This window comes from Podarcis pityusensis (genome assembly GCF_964106645.2).
Source record: "Podarcis pityusensis genome assembly, chromosome: 2".
NCBI classification, from domain to species: domain Eukaryota; kingdom Metazoa; phylum Chordata; class Lepidosauria; order Squamata; family Lacertidae; genus Podarcis; species Podarcis pityusensis.
The window spans coordinates 87,217,186-87,228,256 of NC_138029.1; the positions used below are offsets into that span (position 1 = coordinate 87,217,186).

The 11,071-nt window shown below is 44.3% G+C and overlaps 1 long non-coding RNA gene across 1 annotated transcript in view; it reads left to right on the plus strand.

The window, feature by feature from the left end:
* The window catches only part of LOC308472273, a 35,757-nt gene extending 25,228 nt beyond the window's left edge, over positions 1-10,529 (plus strand). The window contains exons 3-4 of the long non-coding RNA XR_013983396.1: positions 8,246-8,390; positions 10,420-10,529. This is a non-coding gene — a long non-coding RNA (uncharacterized lncRNA). The remainder of the gene's footprint in view (positions 1-8,245; positions 8,391-10,419) is intronic.
* The last annotated feature ends 542 nt before the right edge of the window (positions 10,530-11,071 follow it).

The following is an 11,071-nucleotide window of genomic DNA, read 5'->3' on the forward strand; positions in this document are numbered from 1 at the left end:
GTTGGTTTACGGTATAAGGTGGTGTCTATGCGCCCATCCTGTATTTTTATAGTAGTGTCCAAAAAATGTATTTCTTGTATAGATTGATTCATAGTTAGGTTGATTGTGGGGTGAAAATCATTAAATTTCTGGTGGAAGGTGTCCAGGGTCTGTTGACCATGTGTCCAGATGATAAAAATATCGTCAATGTATCGAAGGTACAAGAGAGGTTTGAGTGGGTAGGAGTTTAGGAAACGTTGTTCTAAATCTGCCATGAAGATGTTGGCATACTGTGGGGCCATGCGGGTGCCCATTGCTGTGCCGCTGATCTGAAGGAACAGGTCATCACCGAATTTGAAGTTGTTGTGGGTAAGGACAAATTGGCATGCGGGTGCCCATTGCTGTGCCGCTGATCTGAAGGAACAGGTCATCACCGAATTTGAAGTTGTTGTGGGTAAGGACAAATTGGCAGAGTTTGGTGGCAAGGTCCGCTGTGGTTTTATCTGAAATGGTGTTCCTTATAGCTTGTAAACCATCGTTGTGTGGGATGTTGGTATACAGAGATTCCACATCCATAGTAGCTAGTATAGTATTGTTGGGAAGATTATTTAAAGATTGTATTTTCCTCAGAAAATCTGTGGTGTCACGTACATAGCTGGGAGCACTGATGGCATATGGTTTCAGAACAGAGTCCATATAACCGGAGACACCCACTGTAATAGTGCCAATACCTGAAATGATGGGGCGTCCTGGATTTCCTGGTTTGTGTATTTAGGTAGAAGATAGAAAGTTCCTGGTCGAGGTTCTGTTGGTGTGTTGGTGAGGATCTGTTCTTGGATGTGTGGGGGTAGCTCCTTAACAATCTTGTTCAGTTCTTTTTTGTATTCTTGTGTGGGGTCTGAGTCCAATTTTATGTAAAAGGCGGTATTGGAAAGTTGTCTGTGAGCCTCTTGAATGTAGTCAGTTTTGTTCATGATGACGACAGCTCCACCTTTGTCTGCTTCTTTAATTATAATGTCTGGGTTGTTTCTGAGATTGTTAAGGAGCTACCCCCACACATCCAAGAACAGATCCTCACCAACACACCAACAGAACCTCGACCAGGAACTTTCTATCTTCTACCTAAAATACACAAACCAGGAAATCCAGGACGCCCCATCATTTCAGGTATTGGCACTATTACAGTGGGTGTCTCCGGTTATATGGACTCTGTTCTGAAACCATATGCCATCAGTGCTCCCAGCTATGTACGTGACACCACAGATTTTCTGAGGAAAATACAATCTTTAAATAATCTTCCCAACAATACTATACTAGCTACTATGGATGTGGAATCTCTGTATACCAACATCCCACACAACGATGGTTTACAAGCTATAAGGAACACCATTTCAGATAAAACCACAGCGGACCTTGCCACCAAACTCTGCCAATTTGTCCTTACCCACAACAACTTCAAATTCGGTGATGACCTGTTCCTTCAGATCAGCGGCACAGCAATGGGCACCCGCATGGCCCCACAGTATGCCAACATCTTCATGGCAGATTTAGAACAACGTTTCCTAAACTCCTACCCACTCAAACCTCTCTTGTACCTTCGATACATTGACGATATTTTTATCATCTGGACACATGGTCAACAGACCCTGGACACCTTCCACCAGAAATTTAATGATTTTCACCCCACAATCAACCTAACTATGAATCAATCTATACAAGAAATACATTTTTTGGACACTACTATAAAAATACAGGATGGGCGCATAGACACCACCTTATACCGTAAACCAACTGACCGACAAACATATCTACATGCCTCTAGCTACCATCCCAAACATACCAAACAGTCCATTGTATATAGCCAGGCACTACGTTACAGCCGTATCTGTTCCAATTCTACAGACAGAGACTCTCACCTAAGAGATCTACAGCAAACCTTTTTAGAACTAAAATACCCAGCAGATGAAGTTAGACAACAGATCAACAGAGCCAGACTGATACCCAGAGAGAACTTGCTGCAAGACAGACCACAAAGGAAAATAACAGAACACCTCTAGTCATCACATACAGCTCCCAAGTTAAAACAGTACAACGCATCATCAGAGATCTACAACCTCTCCTGGACAATGACAGTTCTCTTTCTCAAGCTCTGGGAGGAAGACCTTTCATTGCCTACAGACAGCCACCCAATCTTAAACAACTCCTAACCCACAATAATACTACAACCAGACCTAACACGGACACTGGCACCAGAGCCTGCAATAAACCCAGATGCCAACTTTGCTGTCACATACACCCGGACAACACCATTACTGGCCCCAACAACATCACACATACCATCTCGGGACTGTTTAATTGCTCATCGTCTAACATTGTGTATGCCATCAAATGCCAACAGTGTCCTTCAGCTCTCTATATTGGACAAACAGGCCAAACCTTACGCCAAAGAATAAACGGACACAAATCTGACATCAAGAATCACAAGACAGAGAAACCAGTAGGAGAACACTTCAATCTCCCAGGACATTCTATACAAGATCTCAAAGTAGCTGTTTTACTACAAAGGAATTTCAGAAATAGACTGGAAAGAGAAGCTGCTGAATTACAACTCATTACCAAACTTAAAACCATGGACAGACCTGGCCTGAACAAAGACATTGGATTCTTATCTCATTATACATGACAAAGCCATTTCTCACCTTCTCACCCCTTGCTTTTTCCTGTAAGACCTATTGCAGTCGTTAAGAGTCGTCAACAGGCTCATCTCAGCTATCTGCCAATCACCCATTCCCACCATCTTCTGAGTAATACCCCTCCCCACCTTCTCACTATATAGAAGGGTCTGGCAACTTCTGTTTCAGTGTATCTGAAGAAGTGTGCTTGCACACGAAAGCTCATACCAAGAACTAACTTAGTTGGTCTTTAAGGTGCTACTGGAAGGAATTTTTTTATTTCCAAGTAAATGTGCATTGCAATACAGCCTTACAGCTTAGTGTTCATTTAGAAGAAACAATGGGTGGAATTCAACACAGTTTTATCCAGAGTAGACCTGCTGAAGTTAATGGACCTAACTTAGTCGTGTTCATTAATTTTAATGGGTCTACTATGAGTCACACTTAGACCAACCAATGGCGGCAGGACTTATTTCCTTGTAGGGCTGCCAATCTCTTTGGTGCAGGAGGAAATCTATTTTGAGACTCTAACCTGACCAAGGTAAGTCTTTAACTCGTTTTAATGTATGAAGTATTCACAGAGTCTCTGGAGTGATGGTATAAAATGCCTAAATTAAAAGATATATTGATTTGCTTCTTAGCAGGAAGCAGCTAAATGAAGTGAACGAAACAGAAAACAAGGGCAGCGTTGTGTATTTTTTGCTTGATTCAAATTCAGCCATGTTGGCTGTGGTGGGCTGTTTGCACTGATGAAAGCTCTTTTGCTATATAGGTGGTGACCATTTCACACGGGGCTCCTGCTCCCGGCCTCCATGCATGTCGGTGGAGCGTGCTTAATCGTGCCCTGCCCCTTTCCCCACCCCGTTCTGCCTTCTCCTGGGTCCAAAAAAACATGCGTGTCGGCCATCGCACGCCAATTGGGAGTGCTTAAAATGGTCGCTGCCTGAATATAGTCACAAATAATTCTCATTTGACACAATCAGAAGCTAGTTGTATGTTGCTTATGGTCAGTCATTCAACCCTGAGCAAATCGTAGCCGCAATGCTAAGCAACTCCCTTCTTGGGGAGAAACGTAGAGCAGGGATGGGGAACCTGTGGCCCTCCGTATGTTGTGGAACTACAGGTCTCATAATCACTGACGATTTAACCTGTTGGCTGGGCTTATGGGAGCTGGTGTCCAATGACACCTGGAGGCCCACAGATATCCCATCCCTGTGCTAGAATATGGCCTGGATGCAGCCAATTGATTTTTCATGCAGGCAATCAGCCTGTATCATTGGCTGTATATCTCAGCTGCCAAGAATCACAGGTGGGGTGGATGTTTTGTGCTCAAGTTCTGCCTTTGAGCTTCTTGTAGGCATCTGGCTGGCTACTGTGAGAACAGGATGCTGGGAATATGGGCCATTGACCTGATCCAGCAGGCTCTTCTTGTGTTCCTTTTCCTTGCCCCCTATCTCTTACCTTAAGCCTTCTATACTGCATTGCAGCCATAGGCAATAAGGAATTCTATGCAGGCAAGTGAGTGGGACGGGGTCCTCTGACTCTCTTGTGCATCCAGCATGCAAGCCAAGTGAGAGGAGCAAAACCTGCCTCTCCGTACAGGAATGCAGCAGGCTGCTGCAGGAGGGACAGAGTTCTCTGTTCCTTCACTGCCAGCTCCCAGCAAGCGAGTAAATTTATTTTGCAAGCTAATAACTACAGTGGACTTGTGTACGAGGCCAATTGTGTTTGCTTCATTGACTTGTATGTGACAAGGGAAAGGGTTCTACCAGAATAAAACATGTGTGTGTGTGTGGGGGGGGGGCTTTCCATCTTTGAAGTCACTTCTTTTACTTGCATGCAGGGGTGGATGAATCTGTCAATTTCACTTTCTCTCCATTTCTCATTTCCCCAGCCTTAAATTCAGTTAGTGCCTTGTGAAAACCCCATCTTACCTGCTGAATCAGATCTTATTAGATGCGCCGGAAATCCGGAGAGAGATTGTGCTTAAGCGAGCTTCAATTCGGCGGGTAAGATCAGATAAACGAGAAAAAGCTCTCGGACCTAGGAGAATTAATCGGCGCACAATACGTTCAAAATACAGGTCAGGTGAAAGCCCTAGGAGTAAAGGGACCTATTTTTTTTGTAAATGGTGCCTACTAAATCCATAGGGCTAGTTTCCATGTTGAGATAATTAAGATTAGCATGATTTTCTTTCAGTTTTCTTGGGGTGTGTGGGTGTGGAAACTGGGCAAATAGGATCTGAAGCATAGAGCAGTAGGCAGAGGCTGCCTGCCAAAGCAACAGAAGCCTTCAGACAGAATGTACAATCTCCTAGGCCAGGGCTTAAACGGAACAATCTCGTCAAAGTGAGAAATCAGTTTAAGCCTTGTATAGAATGGAGCTTTTGAGTGGAGGAACACTAATAAATCCAGCAGTGCCCCTGGCAATTCATAACTAACAGCTAACAAGTGCGTGTGGATGTGTGCGTGGTGCTCTTGAGAAATGAGAACATTTCCACTCTGGTGCTTCTCAATTTTGAAGTGAGAAAGGGTTAGGCTTGAATTTCCATCCTTGCTGTTGATGGAAGAGATAACCAACAGCAGAGGGTTTGAAGAGAGCTGTGACTGCAGCTCCACCTCCTGCAATTTGCAGCCTTTCAGCAGCAACTCGGCTTGTCCTCCACTTTTTAATGTTCATCTCTCATTAATTAATGGGTGAGAAACTCCCTCCCCCTCCCCCAAGCACAGGGGTGCTTCAGAAAAGAAGACTTGATTTAGAAGAGTAAAGAACTGCTGGAGTTGACTTGGAAGTTTGTCTGAGGAAGAGCTGAATGTTGACTTGGAAGTTTGTCTGAGGATGAGGATTCCTTGCATTGCATCACATACATCCTGTCCCTTTGTGCAGTATGACTTCACCTCTGGATTCTGACTCTCAAGAGCCCATTCCTGTCACAAATTTCTTACCTGTGCCGGAGGAACTTTTGCATCTTTTGGCCTGGTGTGCAGGTAATGAGAAATCATAGTTTCCCCACTACATGCCTGAGCTGACATGAGCCACAGACTGGGCAGCCTAAAACCCTGAGGAACTGCTTCCATTCATGGAAGCAACAAGGCATCTTGCTATGGCCGGGACTAGCTGGTGTGGTGGAGCCTTGCTGCAGAGTCACCCTGCGGTGCTTTTGCCTCTTACTAGGAAGATGTGGGGGCAGGACAGGGTGACGACAGTTGGGGCTGTGTGGGTGTCCCGGTGGAAGGGCCGCATTGGCTCTGCCAGTGTGCTTGCAAAGCCCTGGTATCACTTCCTTACCCACCTTGGCAAGCAGCAGCAAGGCCTGTTTAGGGAAGGTGGCTCCATGATACCCCCATCTCAGCCCCACTGAGCTGTCCACTCCTGCCAAAGTCTAGTTTATTAGTGACAGTCAGGTGCCACCTGTATCATCAGTACCAGTAAATGGATATCAGTACCAATACATGGATTCTGTATGGATACTTATCATGGTAGATTTGGTGGCTGACTTTCACTAATAAACAATTCTGAGGAAGTTGCCTTATACACAGTCAGACCATTGGTTTCTCTCGAACAGTATTGTCTGCTCATGCTGATTGGCAGTGGGTATCCAGGGATTCAGACAGCTCTATCTGGAAATGCAAGATGATGATGATGATGATAATGATGATAATAATGATAATACCTAGAAATGCCAGGGATTTGACCTGGGATGCTCTGCATGCAAAGTATACAGCATTCCACTGAGCTATAGCCCTTAATGTGAGTAGTTGGCTTGTGTGAACTGTGCAACGTCAGGGCAATTAAAGCTGCAATCCTACACCCACTTACCTGTGAGTAACCCCCATTGAGCTCACTGGGACTTACTTCTGAATAGGCATGCATTGGAATGTACTGTGACTCATGCAAAATCACTCTTTCTCTTTGGCAAAGGGGTAGAGGCCCACTTCCCAGTTTATCGGATGTTCCCAGCTCCAGTGTTCTTCTACTCTCATAAGTCAATCTCTTGCAGGACTGCAGCTTATAGTTCTATCTAAGTCCAGGGGTGGGCAAGCAAGAGGGAGAGAAAGAGATGCTGTAAAATCCTGCACCCACGATTCTACACACAGTGGGACCTGCTTCCAAGTAAACATGTACAGAATTGCAGTCTTCATGATTAAATGCTGGGGTGTCACCTGAGTTGGCCAATTGCTGATGCCAAAGCTGGATATGAGTTTTAGGCTGCATGGATGCCAGTATTCTCACGATGCCACCCACCCACCCAAAAGCCTCTTCTACTGACTGAAAGTGAAGGCTGGGCAGGTTTTTAAGGCAAACGTTTATACAACTGAAGCCGGGGAAAAATGAGGGCAGGATCAAGCTAAGTCACATTGACTTCAGTGGGAGAGAATGAAGCCCAGACCTGCCTCTGAGATCTGTGGGGCTTAATGGGCTTGATTTTCATGGAATTGCACTCTGATAATAAATGTTGTAGGGTTTTATGTGGTCCCATCTCTGATAACATTCCTAGAGAGCTGGGAAGGACTCTCCACTGGTGTCTCACAAAGCCATTTTTATCATGTACTGTTTCCCCCACATTTATTTTCTTTTTTTCTTTTATCGAAAGGAATGAAAATAGAATGTCTGGCCAAAAAAAAAAAAAAAAAAAAGCCATCTGGCTGTTGAATAGGGCCTGATTTTCAAATGAACTCAGCTACCATTATTTGGTCTAGATTTCAACGGAGCTGCTTGGTTCCTTTTCATTAAATGTCCCCAACTATTTTTAAAATCTGGCGAACAGGCCAAAAATGAGAAATGAAAACCACGGAAAGCTCTCCACTTCTGCTATGACTCCCTCCGAAAAGGTGTTGGAGGGAAAAACAGGAGGGGAACTCTATAGAAAACCTAGATTTTGGCTCAGTCCTGCCATATACTGTGAGCCAAAAGGTTTTTTGGGTTTTTTTTTGCTTCCAGTGCCCAGGACTGTTCCTGCTTAAGCTAGTTACAAGTGCATCTATAATTACACTGAAGGACTCCACTCAGGTGCTTGCATGGTGGTAGCACTTTATTACACGTCAAATCCCATGCTGTTTTACAACATAGTTTCTATGGTTACTCGTCGCCACCCTCTGTAACCCGCAGAGCCCACAAAGGGACAGGATTGCATTTCACAGAGGCAACTCAGCCGCCGTGTACGGAAAGTGTTTTAGAAACTGACACAAGGCAAAGCGCTAACCCCGCTGTGCGGCCCTGCTTGCAAAGCAGCTGGCACCATGGTGCCAGGAAAACACAGAAGGTCAGCCAGAGGGTGTGAGCGGCTGTTGGACCTTGGGATGGTCACCTGGAGCTTTTGACAAACCAGCCTCTTACCTTGTTTGTCAGGGAAAGCTCACACCTGCCAGCAAATGATGGGAGCTGAGGGAGCTGGGGAATTAGGTGGTTTCGTGCTTCCCTCACTTTCCCGAGCCAGCCTTTTTCAACCATAGCCCATTACCTTGTGAGGAGAGCGTGAGAGAAATGCAGGTGTGTGGTACGCTTTGTAAGAAACTGGGAATCTGGCAGGTGTTCAGAAGGGGATAGTGCCGTAGTTCAGAGATAATGCATGCAGAACAGGGCTTTTTTTCCAGCCAGAAGTCACCTGAAATCAGTTCCAGCACCTCTCAGGTGGGCGCCATTGCCAATATAAGAGAACATAGTGAGTTCCGGCACCTCTTTTTCTAGGAAAATAGCACTGATGCAGAAGATTCCAGCTTCCACCTCTGGCATCTCTAGGTAGGGCTGGAAATGTCCCCTGCCTGAACCCATATAAAGCTGCTGCCTGTCCGTGTGAGCAATACTGAGTTAACTGGACCAATGGTTTGATTTGGTGTAAGGTACGTACACAAATGTACTGACACAAAGTGTCAATGCTAGTCTTGAACTGGCATCTCTTGTGCAACGAATGCAGCATCTCTCCTGCCCTCCAAGATTCTCACTGCTGGTGGCAAAGAAGAAGAAGAAGAAGAAGCAGCAGCAGCAGCAGCAGCAGCAGCAGCAGCAGCAGCTTAAACCACTCTCTCTTTCTGTGGCCAAATTCACAATTGCCTCTTTCTACTCCCTCCCTCTTGGCATGTGCTTTCCTGGACTGAAGAACAAAGGCCTCATGTAGCTGTGGCCTGCATCCCAAGCCAGCCTCCGTTTCCCAGTAATGAGCATTGATTGTTAGCGCCTAAGCCACCAAACAGTACAGTGTGGCTTGTGGCAACATTAAAAGAGGAAAAGAAAAGGTAGCATTATAATTTAGTCACCAAAAACACAGTAAAAAGTGATTATTAATACAGTGAATCATGTGTGATGAACCTTTACACAGAAATCTTGAAAACTTGATTGAAAAGAAAAAGCATTCACCACATGAAGATTATGCTAATTACTGTTGTCCCTTGGCTGAGTAAATGGGGATATAATTCCAGAGGAAGTCCAAATTTTCCCATGCATTTTCAGGATAAAACCCTACTTCAGAGGAGCAAGGGTGGTAAGAATAACTGCAGCAGAAAGCTTTGCAATCTAGTGGTTAGAGTATCAGATTCAGACTAGGGGCAGATGAATCCATCAGTTTCAGTTTTTCATTTTCCAAATCATAAATACAGTTGTTGGCCATGTTTCCACATTCATTGGGATTGGAAAAAACCATAAATGTCATCATGAAAATTCAACAGCATTTTAGGCTATATATCTCCTAATATACTTATTTCTGCAAGCAATTGCTACTAATATGATGCATTTTGTGTGCTATTTTAACTAATATATGCCCTTTGTACACACTTTCGCCTATTCCCCATCTTTGTACCTATTTTTCAGTTGGAGAACTACACCACAACATTCAGAGACTTGCAGGTTTTGAAGGAAATGGGAGTTGTGGGTTTGGGAAATGGGAACTGAACAAAACCTTTCCCCCATCCTTAACTAGAACTGGAGAAGCCAAGTTCAAATTTTGTCATGGCCATGAGGCTCAGTGGGTGGCTTTGAGCTAGTCACTATCTTTCAGCCTAACCTACCTTGCAGGACTGTTGTAAGGATAAAAGGGGAAAGCATGTACGCCACCTTGAACTCCTGTGGAAGAAAAGGAGGAATATAAATGTAATAAATTAGCAAAGGTCTCATCAGAAGAACTGTGGCTAGGCCTGGCCCAATAAACCCAGAACAAAGACTGTGTGCACAACCATACATGACTTCCCCAAAGAATCCTGGGAACTGTAGCTTTTTAAGGGAGCTGAGAACTGTAGCTCTTTGAAGGTGAAATTACGGTTCCATAGATTCTTTGGAGGAAACCATGTCCTTTAAATGAGAGCTAAATGTGAGCTAGACATATGGTGTGGTTGTGCCCGTAGTGTATTTCAACTTAAATTATAGCAATTATTTGTACTTTTGCACCTGTACATGTAAATTAGAGTATTATTTCAAGATCAAAAGCTGGAAAGATTTGAACTTTGCATTTCAGTGTTGGCATCTCCACCCCCTACCCAAACATTTAAGTCACTCTGCTCATTTTATCAGTCAGATCTAGAAAACAGTGATTCCTGATTTGGCGTGTGTTTGTATGTGTGTGCCATGCATAACTCAGCCGAGTATTTTAACATAAGCTGATCTCTGGGAATAAATTGAATGAGCTATTGCTGGTTCTCAGCACACTTACGGTTGCTGCTCCCAACTAAAGTTCACATGCGGAAACCATGAGTGCTCATTATCAATTACAGAGATTGTTCCCATTGTGAAAATTCTCAGGCTGCAGGAGATCTAACATTCTTTGCACTTTGTTCTGCAGATCTATTGTGATGTGCCCTTTTCAAGCCGCAGCCAACTGCATCGAAATCTTGACTGACACATCTTATCTGATAGGGCTTGCTTTTCCACTAGCTGCTTTTTAGAGTGATAAATGTCAGAAGTTTTGGAGTTTCTTGTATCGGAGTGTTCCATCTGAGGCTTTGAGGCAGGCAATTATCCCCGGATCCACAGGACTTTGTGATGCATTCTGGGCCAAGGCTTGTTTTACAGAGCCTTCAAAGATTCACACAAACGGCAAGGATTGGGGGAAAGCCTGCTCTGGCTAGGGAATGGAATAACAACCAAGATTAAAATAAGGATTCCCCCATTTAAATTATTAAGGCTAGATGTGATTTGAACAGAGTCATCATTGAAGTCTGAACCAGAGATAGAGATGCTTAACTATAGCTCTTCCTTTTGTGTCCTGGTCCAGCAAAAGAGACGCTTGAGTGACAGCGTGTTCTGTGTGCAGTTTTTCTTCCTGGAATAAAGCATCCTTGCACAGATGGAATGTTGATGAACATGGTGATGCAAATCTGAAAGAAAACTGTCCAGTGTGATCTGGGATGCACACTCCCATCTGAATACCCTCCAATGTTTCTCCAATAGTAATAGGGACATTTAATGATAATGAATGACGATGATGATGATAC